Here is a 25,242-nt window from a genome sequence, read left to right as displayed (position 1 = left end):
CGTCAATTATGTAAACAAATGATGGAAGCTTGATAGCATTGCCAGAAGCCTCTTCATCATCCGAGTCCATGTGCCATGCACAGAATTATACTCCTTCATTCCTAAATATTTGTCTTTTTACAAATTTCAAACGGGCATATTTTAGAGTGTAGATTCACTCATTTTGCTTCATATGTGTACTCCATCCGTTCCTAAATATTCTATTCGTCTTAACAAAGATTTCAACAAGTGACTACATACGGAGCAAAATGAGTGAATCTACACTCTAAAATATGTCTATATACATCCGTATGTGCCAGTCCATTTGAAATCTCTAAAAAGACAAATATTTGAGTAGTCACTCGTTGAAATCTCTAGAAAGACAAATACTCCGGAGTATATTTAAGAACCGAGGGGGTAGTGCACAACCGCATGGGAGACTCAGCCCGGTCGTTGCGCCGCATTAATAGTGAGTAATGAGCAGCCAAATAATAAGCCCCACCTTTCCCACTGTAAGTTGCTCTGAAGAAGCAACCATCAATACGCTCTTCTTTGAATCTGCTCATACTACTCCATCCGTCACTGTTTATACAACGTGCTTCAGAAAAAAGAAAAAATATTTGTGGGACCAAGGCGACTAGCGATCGGCCTAAAAAATAGCATTGGTAGTTATAGCACGGCGTCTATTACTAGAGGGAATAATGCGTACACACATGCATGCAGTGCTTCCACCCCGGGTACACACATGCATGCACTCCATAGTAGTACAGTACATGGAGAGAAAATTGTGGACTTGATTGCGGTTACCACGCCCTAATTAATTGAGCATTAAACCAAACGCATCTAAAGTCTCTCTCGTGGTGGAAATGCATTGAGAGAAATGCATCATAATGAAGCGCGCCCTGTAAATTGTGATGGGGGGTGGAGTAGTATGAAGGTGCAAAACCAAGTACGCATACTACTGCGCTTGGCTCTTCGCCCCTTCGTGAAGTCGAACAATGATGGTACCCCGCATGTTGGGTACTACAGTGTAGGACTTTGCCTCTGACAATCTAACACCGAATGGACTAATGCATGTCCACCGAGGGTAGGTTGCATTAGTCAAAAGGCGTAAGCGAGCTTCACCTTGTCCTGCAAGCTTCTCCTTGTTCTGTGAGTTGACGGGACACACCAAAAAGTAGTGCTAGTCCATACTCCCTCCTTTCCGGTTAATATGACTTAATGTTTTTTGCGGGTAAATGAGAGCGATTTATTCATATATAAGTATTCTTAGGACGATCAGCCAAGACACTGGTCACTAGGAAGCGAGGTACCACGCAAAAAAAGAAGTAGGAAGCGAGGTGTTTCATCAAGCCAGCTCTTGGCCACATTCAAAGTGCAGCAAGCACGGTTCGCATGAAGATGCGCCGCAAGGTTTGCTGACCTGTTTACATGCTGAATAACAAAAAAAGAGGAAATATTACTGAGCGCTACTATTTGTAATAGGATATGAGCCAGAATTAAGCAAGAATTGTGGCGAGTGTTCCATGCAATGAACTTCCATTATCACATGCGAGAACCCTCGAAGAGAACCAATTGTGTTGAAGATTGCTTTATCACATTTTAAAATTATAATAAGAGTGCAGACGCTCCTCCATCCGGTTCCTAGTACTAGTATAGTACGTACCTTTATGGACTATAGTAGTAGTACTAGTAAACTTTGCGCTTGGCTGTTCGGGAAGTCGAACAATAATATCACTAGTAGTATAGTGTATGCTTCTGGCAATCTGACACCGAATTAACTGTTGCACGTCCACCGCCTGAGCGAGGGAGAGCTTGCATTAGTCAAAAGTTTCTCCTTGTCCTACGAGCCACCGCACGCAAGCTTCTCCCGTCCTGCAACCTTCTCCTCGTTCGGCAAGTTGACGGGACACAGCAAAGTAATGCTAGTCCATGCTGCCTCCTCTCCGGTTAATATGGCTTAATTTCAAACGAGATAAATACACTGTCTGTCACTGTATATTTGTAAAAATACGATCAGTGGACTTCATAACACGCTCATTGCGCTCATTATATATATATATATATATATATATATATATATATATATATATATATATATATTCCGGTGTTCATACGACCACTAGCTCACCCTAACTGAGTATGTGTGTGCATGCACGTGAAGGTTGAGCACTTGAGCGTGACCGTGTGTGTTCCGTCGTGTGCTCAGACATGCATGCATTAGGGCGTCGCGCGCGTTTTTGCGTCCATGTGTACGTGTGACTATTGCATACACATAGGGGGAGTACGTGTAGGGGCCACTAAGGAGCAGTCAAATCACACAGTAATTTCGTCGGAAGAAGCAACCATCATTTCACTCTTGAATGACACATACGCAATATAAAATGGTTGATATGGAGAGAAGAAGAAAACCACTATATATATACACTAGCAGGAGCCTAAGCTACAAGCCTGCTTGCTTAGGTTGCTCTCTTCACAAGCATAGAATGACGGGCCTGATCCCGCAGCTGGGGGAAGGGAACAATGTTCTGCATAGACGCGGTCGACATCGGTGAGGGAGAAAACCCACAGTCGGTGCGTCCCAATCGGGGGTCACCGCGGTATGGGCCGATGCCGCATCCCAACCACCCTTCTAGCTATAGCCCGACGTCCCATGTAGTCCATCTTCCTTTTGGAGCCAGCTTTCTCCACTACCGTAGCTCCATCTCCATGTCAATCTTTCTCTACTTCTACCGGCTTCTATTTGTGATGAGTTTATGTCTCATGAACTAGTGCCAGTACTATTATTCTAATCACACTTCTTCAATATCTTTGCCATCAGGGATGCTCAGGTCGATTTTAGTGGAACTGCACAAAAGCATCGCATGATCCGAGGGTGCCAGCCGTCTTTCCTTCCCGACATGGAAAGTGCTATGGAACAAGAGGTACCAGAAGGTGGAGAACCAAAGAGTGTTGCTTCTATTGTTGCTGACATTCTCACTAAAGAATCTCCCTCTAGCACATTCCTTCGACAGGTTCTACCTGGCCAGGAAATTAAATCATGTTTAGGGTTTAGGGTTTAAGTCGTAGTGACCCCATCAGTAGTTTTTCTATCGTACACGCTCTCACAACTTTTTCTTTAGTTGTGAAGTAAATATTGGCTATGATCTGTGATCATTGAGATGCATCAACATGCATGTTAGTTTTCCTTTGTATTTGATGGAATGTTGTAACGGGGCAACCTTGGAATAGGAATGAAAATGGAGTGGAAAAGTTTCCGTTTTTCCAGAGAAAAAATGGAAACGGAGAGAAACCAACGTTTCGTTTCGTTGGATCGCGCCATCGAGCAAAACCAACGTTTAAATCACGTCTGTCGTGTTCGTGTCTCACCCTCCTCCACGGCTCGACCCCACACGGTCGCTCGGCATGCCACTCACCGCAAACCGAGTAGTATACCATAACTTTCACGCCTGCTTGTCGATGGATCGCGCCATGGAGTACTAGCACTACTGGAAGAGATTGACGAGTTGGGGGAGGACAGCTAGCTGTAGCACGGACTCCCAAGAACTTACTATTGGAAGAGATCGCGCATGTTGTAGCCGGCTATTGAGACCTTTGAACGCGGAGCAGCCGCGTGCACTCGGAAGCGGCGCGGGCAACGCTCTCTTGGCCGGCACGCCGCAATCAATGCCGGCGCCAGTGAGAGGCCGCGTCCGCTCTGGCCGGGCATGAATGCAGCACTGACCGTTTTGAGCGAGAAGCACGCACGGGTGATGAAGAGGGTTCGGGTTGGTCAGGACCGGCCGTGGCAGCGGTCCGGACGTGCGCAAACAAGAGATGTTGTACGTTAATATTGCTGCGTATATAATTAACAACGTAAATAATGTGCCAGTTGGACAAATATGATTGGAGATGGAGATGGAAATGGAATTTTACATAAACACGGATATGCATGTTTATGTCTATGTGTGTGTGCGCGATGACTCTCGCGACCTGGAAGCGGGGGCGTGTTTTTGATCGAGTTTTCTTTCTTGGTACGTTAGAAAATCAGTTTGTCTAATTCACATCTAGATGTTATTTAAGGATATCACATCTAAGCTCCCACAAGTATATAATGTAGCAACAAGAAACAATAAAAAACTAGGAAAAGACCACAAACAGAGTGGACATCAACTTATATGTGACATAACTATGTCACATCTAGATGTGTCCTAGACAGACCCTTAAAAAATTGTCCGCCAGTTTTCGTTTCTTTTTTCCGGTAATGCGCGTATTCTATTTAAAACCACTGCTATGGAGAGATTTTTTACTCCATTATAGCCTCTTGTTTGATAGAGTTTCTTGCGTCTCGCTCTCTCACCCTCTCCATATCAAAACAAGATGATAGTGTCCACTCTATCTCTCTCCTCACCGGTGGTCACAGATCCGGCTGAATCCCGTCCGCTGCGGGAGGTGAGGAGGTGCAGCATTGACGTTGTCACTGTCGGCGACGGAGGAAGCCAATGCGCACCGTCCTCTCGGAGTCGGCGCTGGCGCGGATGAAGAGCCTCCGCGCCCTTGTTCGCTGCCGTCGTGTGGGCAGATCCCGCCCGCCTAAACGACATCTCGCCCACCTGAGGTATAAATTCTTTTACTGGTCCAGCTCCCCAGGTCGCTGCGTGCGGGTTTTCTTCTATGCGACTACGCCCCAGCTCCCCATGCATAGTAGCTAGGGTTCGTCGGCTGGTCCAACATCACCTACTAGTACTATTATAGAGGAAATGCCACTCAAAAAGTTGTCATGATTTAAGCCTCGGTGGAGGTATACATGTTGTTTCGACAAAAAGTACATGGTGGTTGTGCGGTCATTGTCCATATGGTGGTAGCACTATCACTGGTTAAATGAAGAAATGCTTTTTTTCTCGGGTATCCTGGTTTAGTTCCCATCAAGATAATTATGATGCTTCTATTTGTTGGTGTACTTCTCATTAATTCTTATTGACAATTGAGATGTCGTTGCTAACCCTTTTTATATTTTTGGAAACAGTGATGCGTGTCTCCATACCCGGGCATGTCTTCCTCAATTTTAGTGGAACTGCACAAAATTGGATGGCCATTGTTGTTCCGCCTCACTGTCCTCTGCCACGTGGTTCTTCCTTCCTCGAGCTTGATTACTGAGAAGAAACAGACCACAGTGAGGATTTGTCGAACTTCTTAGGTGCCTCACCCAAACTTGATGCCAAATGGATGATGCACCACCACGATGACCTATCGATGCTCATGGTTGCACCTCATGGTTGCGTCGGCTGGTGAAGATGATCGATTTTCGACGAAAAACAAGCTGTCTTCCATCAGTGCTCTTTGCTTGTTACGCACAAAGATGATATCCTTCGTCAGTTCACCTTGGTTGCGTTGGAGACGCAATCGTCTTTCACGCTGGTGCAATTTTCGCTAGGGTTTTACGATAGGTGGGCCCAAAATGTGGATGGCTCACCTGTCATACAGCCAAAAGCAGGTGCAGTGAAGGCATCGGAGCTCAGTCCGTACTATAGTAGTATATATATAAGCGGGAGCCTCAGCGCTTGTTCGCTAGGGTTTGCACTCTCCACACGCTTGCCGCACTACATATATGTTACACGCTGGAGGCTCAGCGTTCATTTGCTAGGGTTTGCTATATTCCATCTCTCACCCTCTCTTCACCAGATCTAAATAAGATTGCGCTGGCCTCTTGTCTCTCTCTCCCCCCTCACAGCTGGTGAAGGAGGCGTCTGTATCCCGTCGCACCGAGAAGGGGAGGAGGTGCAGCGTTCACTCTATCGCCTTCGGCGAGGGATGCAATCCACTGCAGGCTGCGCTGTTCTCTTTCACCTAGCGCCTGTGCGGGAGGGCCACCGACCCCTTCTTCCCCGCTGTCGTACGTAGTGTGGGCAGATCTGGCCTCCCACCACATGCCTTGCCACATCCAGACGACCCTAAGGTATAAGTTTCTTTGAAACCGTCGTTGCTCTAGCTGCATGTGGATCTTTTTCGATCTGTAGTCGAATCTAGGTCTTGGTTCAAAGAGGAAAGGAGGGTGCGGTGGGCTGGAGCAAGAATCTAGGACATGGTTCAATGAGGAAAGGAGGGGCGGAAAGTAGTATAGACTGGCTATCCAGCCGCTTTGTAGGTCGAAAAGGGAAAAAGGGGGTAACCCAGTACACACATCTGTAAGGAACCGATCTCTTTGTTGAAAAGGGAAAGAAACTGGGGGGTCGGATAGTTTGTGCATGACTAGATTTGCTGCCCTCACATAGGAAGAAGGTTCAAAGAGAACAAATATGGGACCAGCGCATATATGCTGCTTGGCTACATACTCTGCATCACCCATTTATACGTGTGGACGCACATGGTGCTGGCATGTCCCATGCAGCTATTTTGCTATTGTTAATCTCAGAATTAACTATTGATCTGTTTTAAAAGAATTTCTTTGTTAATATGAATCAATGCAACCGTTTTAGAAATGCTATTGTCCTATACTTTGTTTTCCATCAAGATAAGGTAGATGCTTCTTTTTGTGGCCGCATGTTTCATCCTCCTTTATTGGCCAGTAATTGTTTTCTTTTTTGCCTCTTAAAACAGGAATATCTATTCAACTTGTTGATATAGAAAACTTAAATGTCACACCGGCAACTTTGCTTGATTTCAGTGCAACTGCACAAAACTTGATTGGATTTCCTATTCGTGTTGGTAGATTCGTATTTTATGTTGGTCGTCTCATGAAAGGTCAGTACAGGCCTTCATCCACATGATTGTGTAGTGTGCTTTGAGATGTTGTGCTACTTGTATTGGTACTGTTTTAAATAAATGATGAATTGAAGCTATTGTATTGCTGTCTTTTCCCATTAAGTAGTGAACAAAAATGGGACCAACCCAGACATGATGCTTGTTGCTTTGTTGCAACAAATTCGGCATCACCCCCTTTATAAGCCAGTAATTGATGCCACTCTCAGAATTAACTACTGAATCTTATTTCAAAACAGCAACACTTGTTAGGGATTGGCGGGATTACCATTTTTGTGGCCGCATCTTTCATCCCCCTTTATTAGCCAGTAATTGATTCCTTTTTTGCCTCTGTTTATACAGGGATATCTATTCAACTTGTTGCTATTGTGACATTTTGCTTCACTACGCGAAACACTTTGCTTGATTTTAGTGCAACTGCACAAAACGAGATTGGATTTCCTATTCGTGTTGGCAGATTTGTACGTGATCTTGTGTGCATCATGACAGGTTGGTACTTGCCTTATTCCACAGGATCGTGCAGTGTGTTTTGAGATGCTGTGCTACTTGTATTGGTACTATTTTAAATAAATGATGAATTGAAGCTATTGTATTGTTGTCTTTTCCCATTAAGTAGTGAACAAAAATGGGACCAACCCAGACATGATGCTTGTTGCTTTGTTACAACAAATTCAGTATCACCCCCTTTATAAGCTTTGTCGTTCTTTATACATGTTGAAACAAGGCATTGTTAAGATAATGTCTCAGTCAATATGAATGAATCACACTGATGGAGAATTGCTACTCTCCTGCTTTGTTTCCCATTAAGATAAAGTAGATCAGTAGATGCTTTTCTTCTGAGAGTACAAGTCATCAACCGTTATTTCTTAGTAATTGTTTCCCTTATACCTATTGTTGCTTACACGGATATCAAAATTAAAGCTCGGTTTTATTCCGACTTCGATTTTAGTTGAACTGCACAAAAGGAGCCAATGTGTAAGGCAAACTGCTGCATTACTGGGTCTAGTTGGTCGTTCCACTTTGCAGAAAGAAGCAGTCACTGTTTGCGCTACATTACAGAAGGAATGACCGAGAAAATTTACAGAGTATTATTAGACACGGGTGACGTGACTAGTCTGCAGAGACCATTGGCAATTTAACAACACGTGGAGTGCCCTGGGCAAAAAGTGCCTAAACAAGTACAAAAGCTACGACAGGACTCCACGATCATAGGCATTACATATTTTGAATGGGAATAGCTTGTCAAAGTTTAATCATTGATGTTAGCAAGAAGACGTTAGTTTAATATATTGGAATTGGAAAACCTTGTGGAAATTTGCTCATTGATGTTAGCCAGAAGACATGCATTTGATATTTTTGAGTGGGATGCCCTTGCTGTGAGCAGCGTCGAGTGTTTTTTCCTATTCATGTGTTCAGTTTAGAAGTAAATAGTTACTCTGCTGAGATATTCCTGTGTTAAGAGTTTATTCTGAATATTGTCTATGTAATGCCAGGCCTTGTGTTTGATTGCAAAGTTGAGCTTGGAATGTTGTGGCTTGTGGCATCACGAGCTGTTCACCGTGCCTCCTAAGAATAATGCTTCGTATTGTTTTGCATGTCGATCTAATGCCGGTGATTTGCTTGTTAAGAAGATCATCCTCTTTTGTTGTTTCCGTGCTTAAGAAGTTCATCATCTGATGTTTCATTCATAGCCTATACGACAAGTCGGGTAGGTTAGACGTGAAACCATATGATCTTCCGACCAACTCATGATATTAGGCCGTGATTGGATCATCGTTTTCCAACCAAAACCGCTTGTAAAACTGACGCTTGTAAATTAAAACAGATGGTCTCGGGCGAAGGCGCTTGGTTGGTCGATTTCGACTAGTAAAATATCGGAAGTACTTGACACACGATAAAAACGCTGAACGACACTCGGACGATTGCTAATCCAGCCGTTAGCTGCTGTTTTAGCCTTGCCCATGGATGGCATAATACGCACGTCGTGCATGTATCGCCTGGTAATGTCGTCCATATAGGAGTGCTCATAAAATATACACTGGTCTCTCAAATTACACGCGTAACCCACCGGTTTTACTTACAGACCTCGGGCCCTTGGTTTCATTACGCCTATATTTTATGCATTGTTTTCGATGACGAGTAAATCACACTTGTATGTTAATACAGGTTTGAAATAAACCAGAGCTCCCAAGCACGGCCTTACCATTTCATGCCGTCTCAGTTTCTCGAAGGTGCTCATAGGTGTCCGATGATCCTGGCTTCCTGAATGAGTAGCGGGCGTTGTATCAGACCATCCGTAGGGCCCGCGAGGCCCTCTCCGTTGTCCTTCGAGTTGTTGCGCTCGCCATGGCGCCGAGCATTGTTAACATCGTCAACGAACTTGAGGATTCAGGAGATGATTTTATTTTGACTGGATGACACTAGGGACCCACTAGGGCCATAGCCGTACGTACGCAAGTGCCTCCTTATTATGTACAACTATATTTTTTTGCTTTCTCCTGGTTTCCTGACATCACGGTCCCATACCATTGTCAACCTATGTAGTCAATATAAACGAGACAATTGCACAAGGTGCGGCCGACAGCTGGGACCAAGCAGCTCGAGCAGTATTTGTGTTTTTGAGGCGTGAGCACTGCAGAGTTTTTCTTGGCGATGATTTCGTCGTTGTTCAGAGGAGAACAGGGTATTAACTGGGCGGGCTGTGGCCCATCTAGCCCATGCCAGATATCCAGCCCAGATACTAATTTTTTCAAGATGAAAATGGCTAGCCCAGCTATACGTCTTTTTGAGGAATACCCAGGCAAGGTCAACTTGTTATTCTCCGCCCCGCTGGGCTGCAAATCTTTCCTAGGAGGGACGCATTAGGCTTAACAGGAAAATGGGCTTTAAAAAATAATAAATGGGATGTAATTATAAAAACTGGGCAGTAACTATAAAAAAATGCACCAAATACGAAATTAGTTTATAAAAAATTAATTATGGATTTTGAAAATCTTAAATTTTCATTGTTGCGCGCGCAATGTTTCATTGGATTTTTACGTAATACAAATTTATATTTAATCTGACTAGAAATTTCGGGATAAAAATATTTCGGAGCCCATCAAAATGTGGGAAATTTTATTGAATTCTGTCTTCAACGGTTGGTTCAAATTATTAATCATTGTCCTAGCTAGAAAATGGGCTGTACTTTTAACAAACTGTAAATGGGCTGTTGTAAATTCCATTAGAATTCCAAAATGGGCTGTACATTCTTACAAAACGCAAATGGGCTATAAGTTCTCTACCACACACTTGTGGGCCTACTAAGTGACGCGTCCCCTAAAAAAATAAGTTGACGCGTATGCAAGGCTTTGCCAACTTATTATAGTCAACACACGGTTCTAGTAGCAGTGGCCGTTGGATGTCTATCCAACGGATGTCGTGCTTCTTCTTCAATCTCGGATATTCTTAGCTTCGGCCGCCCAAAAAATGATTCCTCCCCCTGACATCTGGGGCGCACCGTTTCGGAGGCTGGCCTGTGGGCCTACTAAGTTGGAGCGTACCAAGGGCTTTGTCAACTTAGTCAATAATAAACGTTTCTAGCTTCAGTGACCGTACGATGTCCATCCAATGGCCGTAGTGCTTCTTCAACCTCTGGTCTTCTTGGTCCAGCCGCCCAAAGCAGCGCCGGTCATGCCGCCTGCTCCCGCCTCCCGTGGCCGGCTGTGCTGCCACGGAGGCCTAACCACCCCCATACTACTCCCACCGCTGGCCAGGCCATCCCTCCACTCACCCACACCCCATGTTATTCTGCGGCGACGGCAGCCTCACACCGCAGCTGAACCAGTGAACCCTTGTACTCCTCTCCGCGTGGGCTTCCACTGCTGCGTCTTCCCCGGCTCCGCGTCGTCCCCTTCCTAGGCCTTGCCGTCGTCCAGTCCACCGCCCTGGTGCTCTCGGCGCGGCATGGTCAACGACCAACTTCCATCGGAAGAGTACTGTACGTGGAGAGACTGACAGCTGGGTCCAGATGGCTGCAAGGAAGTGCCTCCTTATTACGCGCAAAATAATTATTCCTCCACCTTACAGCAGGGACCCACCGGACGGGCAACCTTATTTCATGAAAAAAACGTTTCCCCCCTGACTGCTCGGACCCACCGGACGGGCCAGCGTATTTCGTGAAAAAATGTCCCCCCCGCTGTCAGCTCGGACCCACCGGAAGTGCCTCCTTATTACGCACAAAAAAATGAATACTCCCCCTGCTAGCTGGGACCCACCATGGTGGGAGGCTGACTTGTGGGCCTACTAAGTTGACTGGGACGGGGGCCTTTGTCAACTTTAGTCAATATGAACGATTCTAGCTCCAGTGACCGTACGATGTCCATCCAATGGCCGTAGTTGTGACACCCCAAGGCCGGAGCTTCAGATGCCTTCCAGGGTTTCCAGGTTTTCGTCGTGTGAGTTGTTGGTTTGTTGCATTCATCTTTGCATCATGTGCATTGCATCATGTCGTAAAACTTTTGCATCTCGACTAAATAAATTGCATAGATCGTTGATCTATTTAAATCGAGGGAACTCACATGGTGTTTTCTCTTTAAAACATACCCTCCCAATATTTAGGGAGCTATATAAAATATTCCATTAGTTTGGAATTTACCGCAACACACGTGCATATTAAATCCCTTCCTTTCCTGCTTCAAGTTTGGACTCTCTAACTTTGCCAAATTCTTTTCCCATCTATCGAGGCTCTTTTCTTTAATCTCAACATTTTTAGCACTTCTAAAACCTAGCCCCAATTCAAACCCATTTGAATGATATTCAAATGAGTTCGAATTTAAATCTTGCATTTGTGCCAACTTCTATCTTCTTGGTTCCAGCTCAGTTTCGTGGGTCCACAAATTTATACGCGTGTCCTACTTATTCCCCAATACCTCCCTTGTTCTCCTTTTCCTTCTTTGTTTTTTTCTGTTTATAGAAATCAAGAGAGGGAGAGAAGGGAGCCCAGCAGGCCATTTTGGCCCAGCTGCACCTAAACCTAGCCGGCTCCAAGGCCCACTCCCCCGGCCCACCTAACCCTCTAACCTAGCCTGCACCCTGCTCTCCTCCCTTGCGCCGCCACTCCCTCCTCTCGATCTCACCCTCTCTCTCCCGCAGCGCCCGCTCCTCATCTCTCCCTCCTCTCGCTGCACCGCTCGCCCGATCCATCACCTCGCCTTCCTCCCCAACAGCGTCGTCCTCCCAGCGCCCCTCTCTCTCCAGCTAGCGCTCGTCCACACCGGAGTGTCTGCCTCCCGCGCCGCCTCTCCTCTTGCTTCTCCTTGCAGAGCACCCCCGCGCCTCGACCTCCTTCTTCCTCGACTCCAGCCGCCCCTGCCGGCGACCAGTAGGCCGCTGCCGTCTGTCTCCTCCGCCTCTCTGCGCCGCTTCGCAGACACCGAGGAACGATGGGGACAACATCTTCCGGCCTCCATGCTCCCTCGGGCGGGCCGTGACCACCCTCAGGGCCAAGCTCCGCCGCCCTCTCGTGCCTCTGCTGCGCCGGTCTGCGAGTCCACCGCCGAGCTCCACCAGGCCCCCGCCGGCGGCTTCGACCTTCAGGCCGTCGCCGTGCCTCCACCGAGCCTCCTCTGGTCGCTGTAGGCCGAGCTCAAAGCTCCACTGATGCATGCTGCTTGCTCGTCTCGCGCCACTCCTCCATGCCCCTTCGGCCTCCTCTGCTCGCCCAGCAGCGTCCCACCTTCGGCCAATTTTGTTGCTTCACTATTGGGCATGAGTTGCTTTGCTGCTGCCTCGAGAGTCCTTTTGTCGTGCTTCATTTTGGGTCGGCCAGAACGAGAACACCAAGTACCGTCGCCAAGACCCCGTGAACGTCTACACGACGACCGCCAAGTACCTCTTCGCGAGTATCACTACCATCGCGTGGATCCGCCAAGACCGTGGAGTAAACGAACATGTACCCCTACGCTCGGAGACATCGGATCCATCAAGTCCGAAGACCCTTAGTACCACGACAACCCCGAAGGGATTTGTATTCGCCAAGTTCCTCCACCGATGACTCGAATGGCTACAAAACGTGAACCACTACCGTCGACCCTTGAAGACCCCGTGGAGGTCAAGTTCCGTGTCGTTGACCCCGAACCTCTACGAAAACGTGTACGACTACTTCCTTCTCCGAAGAACCGGGTAACGGAACCGTCAAGTTCATCTCCCGCCTACATGTACAACTACCGTCACCGAGATCGCGAGAACCTCTTCCGTCGACTCTAGAGCATGTGAGAACGACTACTTCCTCTACGAACCGATGCGCTCCGAAACGGACGCTTCAAAGGTATAACCCCGAGTCGACTGCCCATGAACGAATGCATGTTTGCATGTTGTATCTGCCCGTGAACGTTAGTTGTTTCCCTCGCTTGGCACCACCGTCGACCCGTGGGAACCCGGTTACCGGGATCACCCCGCCATCTTTTGCACGCTCCTGTCACTTCCTTTTGCACCGGTATCCCCGTGGGCTACCGGATAACTGATATGTTGCTGTGGCATCTTTTTAGTATTCATCACCGTGGCACCCCTTTCCTTTCCATCACGGTGACAAATGCTTCATAATGCTCTTGCAACTTTTAATAAAAATGGAATAAGCTTGCACATGTCATCCGCATCATGTTTATAACATTTAAATGGTTAAAATTGTTGTTTGCATTAAATTGCTAAATGCACATGAGGATTTACCAGAATTGTTGTTTGATGTTTTCGGCCTCATTTAAAATGCCTAACTGTGTATTTTACTCATGTTTCACCTCTTGCCATGTTTAACAACATTTAATATTGTTGGGTACATAAATGAGAGAGAACTAAATAATTGATGTGGTGTTCCATCAATATGCAACTCGTTGCATATTGAGCTCCACTTAACTTGTAGTTTTGTTTGTGCCCTTTGCCATGCCATGCATATTTAAACCAGACATGCATCATACTTGGTTGTGCATCATGCCATGTTGATGTGATGGTTGTTTACTATGTTGTTTGCTTTCTTTCCGGTGTACTTCTTCTCGGTAATCCGGTAACGTCGCGTTTGTGAGGACCCGTTCGACTACGTCCGTTTGTCTTCTTCATGGACTCGTTCTTCTTCCTTGCGGGACTTCAGGCAAGATGACCATACCCTTGAAATCACTTCTATATTTGCTTGCTAGATGCTCGCTCTTTTGCTATGCCTATGCTACGATACCTACCAGTTGATTATCATGCCTCCCATATTGTTGAGCCAAGCCTCTAACCCACCTTGTCCTAGCAAACCATTGTTTGGCTATGTTACCGGTTTGCTCAGCCCCTCTTATAGCGTTGGTGGTTGCAGGTGAAGATTGGAGCTTGTTCCATGTTTGGAACATGGATATTTTGTTGGGATATCACAATATCTTTTATTTAATTAATGCATCTATATACTTGGTAAAGGGTGGAAGGCTCGGCCTTTTGCCTGGTGTTTTGTGCCACTCTTGCCACCCTAGTTTCCGTCATATCGGTGTTATGTTCCCTGATTTTGCGTTCCTTACGCGGTTGGGTTATAATGGGAACCCCTTGACAGTTCGCCTTGAATAAAACTCCTCCAGCAAGGCCCAACAGTGGTTTTACCATTCGCCACCTAGCCTTTTTTCCCTTGGGAGTCGCGCATCTCGAGGGTCATCTTTATTTTAATCCCCTCGGGCCAGTGCTTCTCTAAGTGTTGGTCCAACCGAGCAATGTCCGGGGCTACCAGGGGCAACTCTGGGCTGGCCTACCTGACGTCTTGCTCATTCGGTGTGCCCTGAGAACGAGATATGTGCAGCTCCTATCGGGATTTGTTGGCACATCTGGGTGGCTTTGCTGGACTTGTTTTACCATTGTCGAGGATGTCTTGTAACCGGGATGCCGAGTTTGATCGGATTGTCTTGGGAGAAGGAATATCCTTCGTTGACTATGAGAGCTTGTGATGGGCTAAGTTGGGACACCCCTGCAGGGATTTGAACTTTAGAAAGCCGTGCTCGCGGTTATGGGCAGATGGGAATTTGTTAATGTCCAGTTGTAGAAAACTTGAAACTTAACATTAATTAAAATGCATCAACCGCGTGTGTAACCGTGATGGTCTCTTCTCGACGGAGTCCGAGAAGTGAACACGGTGTTGGAGTTATGCTTGACGTAAGTAGACTTGGATCACTTCTTGATCATAGTTTATCGACCGTGCTTTTGCCTTCTCTTCTCGCTCTCATTTGCGTATGTTAGCCACCATATATGCTAGTCACTTGCTGCAGCTCCACATCATACCTTTACCTTACCCATAAGCTTAAATAGTCTTGATCGCGAGGGTGTGAGACTGTTGAGTCCCCGTGACTCACAGATACTTCCAAAACCAGTTTGCAGGTGCCGATGTTACCGAGCAGGTGATGCAATCAAGCTCAAGGAGGAGCTCGATGAAGATCTTGTCCTTTGTGTTGTTTCGTTCTAGTTGATCAGTAGTGGAGCCAAGTTGGAACGATCGGGGATCTGTGTAGCTTTTGGGGTAGTCTTCTTTTATTTTGGTTCCGTAGTCGGACCTTGATTGTGTCTGGATGATGTAATGCTTTATTCATGTATTGAGTGAAGTGGCGATTGTAAGCCAACTATGTATCTTTCCCTTATGTATTACATGGGTTGTGTGAAGATTACCTCACTTGCGACATTGCTTTCGATGCGGTTATGCCTCTATGTCGTGCTTTGACACGTGGGAGATATAGCCGCATCGAGGGCGTTACAAGTTGGTAATCAGTGCCTTCCCCGACTTTAGGAGCCCCCTGCTTGATCGAATCGCTGGCGTTATTGAGTCTAGAAATGTTTTGAGTCATTTAGGAATTATATATATCGGAGAGTTAGGACTTCTTTTTACTCCTCAGTCCCTTCGTCGCTCTGGTGAGGCATCCTGACGTAGAGTTTTGACTCTTCTCTTCTCAAATTTCACTAAAAAATTTAGGATCACGCGGGTATCTTGGAATCGTTCCGATGGTTTTGTGACGAGAACATTGTTCTTGGTGCCTCCTGACATTTAGGGGTTGTGGCAGTGTCCCGGGGAGTTGAGCTCCGAGGTGTTGTCGTCACAATTTTATCGTTGCAGTTCTGGAATACCTGAGTTTAGTTTCGCCGACATCAAAAATCTCTTTTATGCAGTTGTTGGTGAGATAACCTCGACGCCACCCAGTACTGGGGCGGGAGTTCGGGAGTATTGCCATAACTCATATAATGGATGCTTTTCGAAGGTTGAGGTAAACGATTTCCGAAGGTTTCTTGGTTATGTGTTGAAGGATGGATACAGTTGGATGTAGGATTTGCTAGTTTTGGGTGAGATATTATGCTTCTCCTATATCCCCAACACCTGATTGCATAACCGGAAAGTTTCGGGAGTTTATAAGTGGGAATTCAAGTAGCTCTTAGGATATCTTTCCGACAGATGTATGATATGAAATTGGGGTTCGACGTCTAGTGGTCCGCCTATCCACGGTTGGTTTTACAGTGGTCTCGTTGTGTCTTAAAGAGTCCTTGGCTATGCCGACTCGGGGACGCTTCGTATGTCATGTGCACTGCCTTGTACATGATGGTGTTGTACGATCGAGCCCGTGTAGGCCCCACCACCAAAAATTCGGACGAAATCTCTATCATATGTTTGTTCTGGCTTATTCTGCAAGCCAATCCTTTGTTTTGTTTTTGAGTTGTGGTATTCGAGTTGCTTCGAAGTCAAATGTTGATTCCATACCTTTCCTAAGTGGTGTTCTCATATTTCTATGTGGATACTAATCATTCTTGATCATCGAGAATGTCATGTCAATCCTTTTCAACCGGCGTGTTTCTCTTCAAGTGGATCCGATCATTTCAACATCTGCAAGATCAATTATCAGTTCTACTCAACGATGTTTGTTTCATCCGTATCCAAGTTGCTTTTGTTTACCCGCCCACCCACCCTTCTTCTTCAAGGACTCAGTTTTCTTAATCAAATATCCATTTTATTCATGTGAAGTCTCTTCGTTCTTTTCAGTCAATGTTTGTATCCGGTGATTGTCATGAAGATTCTAATGGAGCTTCTAGTTTATCATTCTTCATTCTTTTTCTTCTCCGGTGGATTCAAGTCAAGCCTTGTCGAGCATATCTTTTCCTCGTTCCAAATGTTTTCTCTTGCCGGTGCACCTCATATTCATTCACCTCTCGCTATCCATTTGTTCTGGAGTGCTCAAGATATCTCGAAGATTCATGTTTCCACTCTGCATTCGTTCCAGCTCTTTCGAGGATGTTATCTCATTCAAGCCATTTAATTCAACTGGTGCAATCTCTCTTTTCAAGTAATCATTCTACGGTGTTTATTTTGAGTGGGCCCTAACCCACAGGTCTTTTCCCAGGATCTTACCCGGCTCTTCTTATTTTTCCGGAGTTATTCTCAAATTCATTTCAAAATTGACGTAAGAATGAATTGTCATCAGTCAATTGCCTTTATCCAAGATCTTTCAAATTCTTTTCATCATTGGTCCAACCTTTCCATTTTTCATCCCGGAGTATCTCAACAATTTGATGGTGTTTCTCATCGTCATTCCTAGATATTGAAGACCGAAGAAGAGTTTCTCTTTAATCTTGCTCCATTCTCTTCAAGATTCATGATTCTAGCTTGATGCCTTCCTCTCATAATTGTTTTCGATTGTGAGAATTCTTTTCACCCATCCGGAGTAATTCAGAGTATTTTTAGTTTGATTCGCCGAAGGCCATCATTTCGGGATTATTCATTACAGCTTTCAGGTCTCATTTTCAATTCTTACTGCTGCATCCTTCAAGTGTTCTCTAATCAGTATGTGATCTCTTCGTTCTCTTGTATCTAAATTCCCTCAAGCATCTTCATTCATTTGCTAATTCTTCCCGGTGTTTCTCTATCTTTCCTTTGTCCATTTTCAATTCTTACGGTGGTTTGCTCAAGATTCTATTCCATGGTTATCATATCAACTCATTAGTTGCTTTCCAAATCCTACCGATGGATTGTTGAAGACCGTCTCAAGTTTGTGATATATCTATCTTAATCCTTTCTATGAGAATAAGTAGTAGGCCAAATCCATTGCTTGTCATCAATCTAAATTGGTGAAGGATGAGCATAACATAATTCTTATTCTGGATTCACCCAAATGATCAATTCTTTATTCCGGAGGCTCATCAAATTCTCGGTTCGAGATGCTTTATCTTTCATTCCGGAGTTCCAAGCTTTCACTTTATCTCGTCGCAAAGCTTCATCTAATCATTGCAAGGCTTCAATCTTATTCTTTTCATCCTTCTTGTCATTTGATCATCATTTTGTTTACCGGAGTTCTTCATGGAGGTTCTACATGATGGTTCATAAAGGATTTAATTCCTTCTCGAAGTTTTCATCAAGATTCTTTTCTAAGGAGCTCAAGTATTCTTCATCTTGCAATCCGGAGTGCAATTCTTTTTACCGTATCATTTGAGGTGGTGCTATGGCATTCTTCACAACTTGAGTTCATGTTTCATGATTCACATGTTGTCAAGAATGAGGTATCTTAAATCCATCAATCTCCTCATTGGAATTATCTTGGGTTATTCTTTCACCTAAAGCTTTTCCCTAAGGATTGTTGCTAATTATGGTCTTTATAAATGACCCAAGTTCTTCATTTATCCTTCCGGTGAAATAAGCTTCTCGTCTCCTTGTTCATATCAAGCAAATCTTTTGTCTTCCGTTAGTGGCGGAATTTCACCTCATAATTTCGAGATGTTGTCTATAAGCCCACAACAAGCTTACTCTTTTAGTTGATGGTTTTCCAACAATTTCGTTTGACCCTACTCCTAAATATGATTTTCAAAGGTAGAAGTTGTTGTTCTTCTTCTCCGTTCTTTTGTTCCGACGATCTATCTTCTATTCTTTCTCCAAGAGGCTTTGTGATGTTGCTATTTTCAATCATCATCTCGAAATGGTGAGGGTCGTGTTGTTTCCATTGCTTATCCATTTAACCAGAGTGTTGTGTACTCTGTTCAAGTTCTTTTCACCTTATCAAGTCTTGCATCTCTTCTATCGGGGTGCTTTCAACTTTGTTATTCTTCGTTGCATTCTTTCTTTAAATTTGTTCAACCTCTCAAGGTTCCTTGGTTTCACTCATTGGTCAAAGAAGCAACTTAGTTTTACCTCTTCTCTTCCTCTTCCGCTTTCCCTCCGGTGCCATTCTAGATCTCGGGTCGAGATCCTCTCGTAGTGGTGGAGTGTTGTGACGCCCCAAGGCCGGAGCTTCAGATGCCTTCCAGGGTTTCCGGGTTTTCGTCGTGTGAGTTGTTGGTTTGTTGCATTCATCTTTGCATCATGTGCATTGCATCATGTCATAAATCTTTTGCATCTCAACTAAATAAATTGCATAGATCATTGATCTATTTAGATCGAGGGAACTCACATGGTGTTTTCTCTTTAAAACATACCCTCCCAATATTTAGGGAGCTATATAAAATATTCCATTAGTTTGGAATTTACCGCAACACACGTGCATATTAAATCCCTTCCTTTCCTGCTTCAAGTTTGGACTCTCTAACTTTGCCAAATTCTTTTCCCATCTATCGAGGCTCTTTTCTTTAATCTCAACATTTTTAGCACTTCTAAAACCTAGCCCCAATTCAAACCCATTTGAATGATATTCAAATGAGTTCGAATTTAAATCTTGCATTCGCGCCAACTTCTATCTTCTTGGTTCCAGCTCAGTTTTGTGGGTCCGGAAATTTATACGCGTGTCCTACTTCTTCCCCAATACCTCCTTTGTTCTCCTTTTCCTTCTTTGTTTTTTTTTCTGTTTTTCGAAATCAAGAGAGGGAGAGAAGGGAGCCTAGCATGCCATTTAGACCCAGCTGCACCTAAACCTAGCCGGCTCCAAGGCCCACTCCCCTGGCCCACCTAACCCTCTAACCTAGCCCGCACCCTGCTCTCCTCCCTTGCGCCGCCACTCCCTCCTCTCGATCTCACCCTCTCTCTCCCGCAGCGCCCGCTCCTCATCTCTCCCTCCTCTCGCTGCACCGCTCGCCCGATCCATTGCCTCGCCTTCCTCCCCAACAGCGCTGTCCTCCCAGCGCCCCTCTCTCTCTGACTAGCGCTCGTCCACGCCGGAGTGTCTGCCTCCCGCGCCGCCTCTCCTCTTGCTTCTCCTCGCAGAGCACCCCCGTGCCTCGGCCTCCTTCTTCCTCGACTCCAGCCGCCCCTGCCGGCGACCAGTAGGCCGCTGCCGTCCGTCTCCTCCGCCTCTCTGCGCCGCTTCACGGACGCCGAGGAACGATGGGGACAACGTCTTGTGGCCTCCATGCTCCCTCGCGCGGGCCGTGACCACCCTCAGGGCCAAGCTCCGCCGCCCTCTCGTGCCTCTGCTGCGCCGGTCTGGGAGTCCATCGCCGAGCTCCACCAGGCCCCCGCCGGCGACTTCGACCTTCAGGCCGTCGCCGTGCCTCCACCGAGCCTCCTCTGGTCGCTGCCGGCCGAGCTCAAAGCTCCACTGATTCATGCTGCTTGCTCGTCTCGCGCCACTCCTCCATGCCCCTTCGGCCTCCTCTGCTCGCGCAGCAGCGTCCCACCTCTGTCACCGTGTGTTGGACCCCAAGTTCACCTTCCTCAACGTCACCACACCATGGCCGATTTTGTTGCTTCACTGTTGGGCATGAGTTGCCTTGCTGCTGCCTCGAGAATCCTTTTGTCGTGCTTCATTTTGGGTCGGCCAGAACGAGAACACCAAGTACCATCGCCAAGGCCCCGTGAACGTCTACACGATGACCGTCGAGTACCTCTTCGCGAGTACCACTACCATAGCGTGGATCCGCCAAGACCATGGAGTAAACGAACATGTACCCCTATGCTCGGAGACATCGGATCCATCAAGTCCGAAGACCCTTAGTACCACGACAACCCCGAAGGGATTTGTATTCGCCAAGTTCCTCCACTGATGACTCGAATGGCTACAAAACATGAACCACTACCGTCGACCCTTGAAGACCCCGTGGACGTCAAGTTCCGTGTCATTGACCCCGAACCTCTATGAAAATGTGTACGACTACTTCCATCTCCGAAGAACCGGGTAACGGAACCGTCAAGTTCGTCTCCCGCCTTCATGTACAACTACCATCGCCGAGATCACGAGAACCTCTTCTGTCGACTCTAGAGCATGTGAGAACGACTACTTCCTCTTTGAACCGATGCGCTCCGATACACACGCTTCAAAGGTATAACCCCGAGTCGACTGCCCGTGAATGAATGCATGTTTGCATGTTGTATCTGCCCGTGAACGTAAGTTGTTTCCCTCGCTTGGCACCACCATCGACCCGTGGGAACCTGGTTACCGGGATCACCCCACCATCTTTTGCACGTCCCGTCACTTCCTTTTGCACCGGTATCCCCATGGGCTACCGGATAACCGATATGTTGTTGTGGCATCTTTTTCGTATTCGTCGCCGTGGCACCCCTTTCCTTTCCACCACGGTGACAAATGCTTCATAATGCTCTTGTCAACTTTTAATAAAAATGGCATAAACTTGCACATGTCATCCGCATCATGTTTATAACATTTAAATGGTTAAAATTGTTGTTTGCATTAAATTGCTAAATGCACATGAGGATTTACCGGAATTGTTGTTTGATATTTCCGGCCTCATTTAAAATGCCTAACCGTGTATTTTACTCATGTTTCACCTCTTGCCATGTTTAACAACATTTAATATTGTTGGGTACATAAACGAGAGAGAACTAAATAATTGATGTGATGTTCCGTCAATATGCAACTCGTTGCATATTGAGATCCACTTAACTTGTAGTTTTGTTTGTTCTCTTTGCCATTCCATGCATATTTAAACCGGACATGCATCATACTTGGTTGTGCATCATGCCATGTTGATGTGATGGTTGTTACTATGTTGTTTGCTTTCTTTCCGGTGTACTTCTTCTCGGTAATCCGGTAACGTCGCATTTGTGAGGACCCGTTTGACTACGTCTGTTTGTCTTCTTGATGGACTCGTTCTTCTTCCTTGCGGGACTTTAGGCAAGATGACCATACCCTCGAAATCACTTCTATCTTTGTTTGCTAGATGCTCGCTCTTTTGCTATGCCTATGCTACGATACCTACCACTTGATTATCATGACTCCCATATTGTTGAGCCAAGCCTCTAACCCACCTTGTCCGAGCAAACCATTGTTTGGCTATGTTACCGCTTTGCTCAGCCCCTCTTATAGCGTTGGTGGTTGCAGGTGAAGATTGGAGCTTGTTCCATGTTTGGAACATGGATATTTTGTTGGGATATCACAATATCTTTTATTTAATTAATGCATCTATATACTTGGTAAAGGGTGGAAGGCTCGGCCTTTTGCCTGGTGTTTTGTTCCACTCTTGCCGCCCTAGTTTCCGTCATATCGGTGTTATGTTCCCAGATTTTGCGTTCCTTATGCGGTTGGGTTATAATGGGAACCCCTTGACAGTTCGCCTTGAATAAAACTCCTCCAGCAAGGCCCAACATTAGTTTTACCATTCGCCACCTAGCCTTTTTTCCCTTGGGAGTCGCGCATCCCGAGGGTCATCTTTATTTTAACCCCCCTGGGCTAGTGCTTCTCTAAGTGTTGGTCCAACCGAGCGATGTCCGGGGCTACCAGGGGCAACTCTGGGCTGGCCTACCCGACGTCTTGCTCATCCGGTGTGCCCTGAGAACGAGATATGTGCAGCTCATATCGGGATTTGTCGGCACATCTGGGTGGCTTTGCTGGACTTGTTTTACCATTGTCGAGGATGTCTTGTAACCGGGATGCCGAGTCTGATTGGATTGTCTTGGGAGAAGGAATATCCTTTGTTGACCGTGAGAGCTTGTGATGGGCTAAGTTGGGACACCCCTGCAGGGATTTGAACTTTCGAAAGCCGTGCCCGCAGTTATGGGCAGATAGGAATTTGTTAATGTCCGGTTGTAGAAAACCTGAAACTTAACCTTAATTAAAATGCATCAACCGCACGTGTAACCGTGATGGTCTCTTCTTGAAGGAGTCCGGGAAGTGAAAATAGTGTTGGAGTTATGCTTGACGTAAGTAGACTTGGATCACTTCTTGATCATAGTTTATTGACCGTGCTTTTGCCTTCTCTTCTCGCTCTCATTTGCGTATGTTAGCCACCATATATGCTAGTCGCTTGCTGCAGCTCCACATCATACCTTTACCTTACCCATAAGCTTAAATAGTCTTGATCGCGAGGGTGTGAGATTGCTGAGTCCCCGTGACTCACAGATACTTCCAAAACCAGTTTGCAGGTGCCGATGTTACCGAGCAGGTGACACAATCAAGCTCAAGGAGGAGCTCGATGAAGATCTTGTCCTTTGTGTTGTTTTGTTCTAGTTGATCAGTAGTGGAGCCTAGTTGGGACGATCGGGGATCTGTGTAGCTTTTGGGGTAGTCTTCTTTTATTTTGGTTCCGTAGTCGGACCTTGATTGTGTCTGGATGATGTAATGTTTTATTCATGTATTGAGTGAAGTGGCGATTGTAAGCCAACTATGTATCTCTTTCCCTTATGTATTACATGGGTTGTGTGAAGATTACCTCACTTGCGACATTGCTTTCGATGCGGTTATGCCTCTAAGTCGTGCTTCGACATGTGGGAGATATAGCCGCATCGAGGGCGTTACAGTAGTGCTTCTTCAACCTCTGGTCTTCTTGCTCCAGCCGCCCAAAGCAGCGCCGGTCGTGCCGCCTGCTCCGGCCTCCCGTGGTTGGCTGTGCTGTCACGGAGGCCTCACCTCCCCCATACTACTCCCACCGCTGGCCAGGCCATCCCTCCACTCACCCACACCCCCTGTTATTTTGCGGTGACGGCAGCCTCACACCGTAGCCAAACCAGTGAAGCCTCGTACTCCTCTCCGCGCGGGCTTCCCCTGCTGCGTCTTCCCCGGCTCCGAGTCGTCCCCTTCCTAGGCCTCACCGTCATCCAAACCACCGCCCTGGTGCTCTCGGTGCGGTGTGGTCAACGTGGTCAATGACCAACTTCCATCGGAACAGTACTGTACGTGGATAGGCTAACAGCTGGGTCCAGGCAGCTGCAAGGAAGTGCCTCCTTATTATGCACAAAATAATTATTCCTTCACCTTACAGCAGGGACCCACCGGATGGGCCACCTTATTTCGCAAAAAAAATGTTTCCCCCCTGACTGCTCGAACCCACCGGACGGGCCAACGTATTTCACGAAAAAAACATTCGCCCCGCTGTCAGCTCGGACCCACCGGAAGTGCCTCCTTATTACGCACAAAAAAATGAATACTCCCCCTGCCAGCTGGGACCCACCATGCTGGGAGGCTGACTTGTGGGCCTACTAAGTTGACTGGGACGGGGCCTTTGTCAACTTTAGTCAATATGAACGATTCTAGCTCCAGTGACCGTACGATGTCCATCCAACGGCCGTAGTGCTTCTTCAACCTCTCGTCTTCTTGCTCCAGCCGCCCAAAGCAGCGGCGGTCGTGCCGCATGCTCCTGCCTCCCGTGGCCGGCTGTGCTGCCGCGGAGGCCTCACCACCCCCTACTATTCCCACCGCTGGCCAGGCCCTGCGGCGACGGCAGGCTCACACCGCAGCCGAACCAGTGAACCCTCGTACTCCTCTCCGCGCGGGCTTCCACTGTCGCGTCTTCCCCGGCTCCCCATCGTCCCCTTCCTAGGCCTCGCCGTTGTTCACCGCCCTTGTGCTCTCGGCGCGGCGTGATCAACGTGGTCAAGGAACGACTTCCATCGGACGTGGACTATACGTGGAGAGGCTGACAACTGGGTCCACGGCCGCAGCAAGGAAGTGCCTCCTTATTATGTGCAAAATAATTATTCCTCCACCTGACAGCGGGGACCCACCGGACGGGCCACCGTATTTTGCGAAAAAAACGTTTCCCCCCTGACTGCTGGGACCCACCAGCTACACCTTCGCACGCAAGGAAGTGCATCTGGGCAAAAAAAAAACAAAATGATTCGCCCCCTGACTGCTGGGACCCAACAACTACACCTTCGCATGCAAGGAAGTGCCTGACAGTCGGGACCCACCTGGTCAAAGCGTACGTAGCGTTGTCATTCTGGTCGCAAACGTGTACGTACATATATACTGGTCGATGTAGAGGCGCGCACGTGTCGTAGTAGAGGCACGCATGTAGCATGTACACGTATGTACAGCGGTCAGGGTGCAAGAAAGAAAAAATGACCACGTATGTGTACATACTGGCGGGGTCTCGAACGCCTACTCCCGCATACGTACGGTGAGGGCTCGTGTACATGGTTGGGTCGGAACGGAGAAACAGTGTCGTCGTCGTGTTCATGGGGAGGCAACGGAATGCGTCGTGTTCATGGGGAGGCAATGGAATGCGTCGTGTTCATGGGGAGGCAACGGAATGCGTCATGTTCATCGGGAGGGCTTGGACAGAACAGGCGATGGAAACAAGGCCTGGCGTACCACAGAACAGAGGAAACGGCCTTGTGTTCGACCGGCCACATTCGAAACGGGATCCTGTTCATCGGGAGGGGTGTGGCGTACCGTAAAACGGAGG

Source organism: Triticum dicoccoides, chromosome 5A (genome assembly GCF_002162155.2).
Source record: "Triticum dicoccoides isolate Atlit2015 ecotype Zavitan chromosome 5A, WEW_v2.0, whole genome shotgun sequence".
Taxonomy (NCBI): domain Eukaryota; kingdom Viridiplantae; phylum Streptophyta; class Magnoliopsida; order Poales; family Poaceae; genus Triticum; species Triticum dicoccoides.
The sequence above is the reverse complement of the archived record's forward strand: the minus strand, read 5'-3'. Positions refer to the sequence as shown.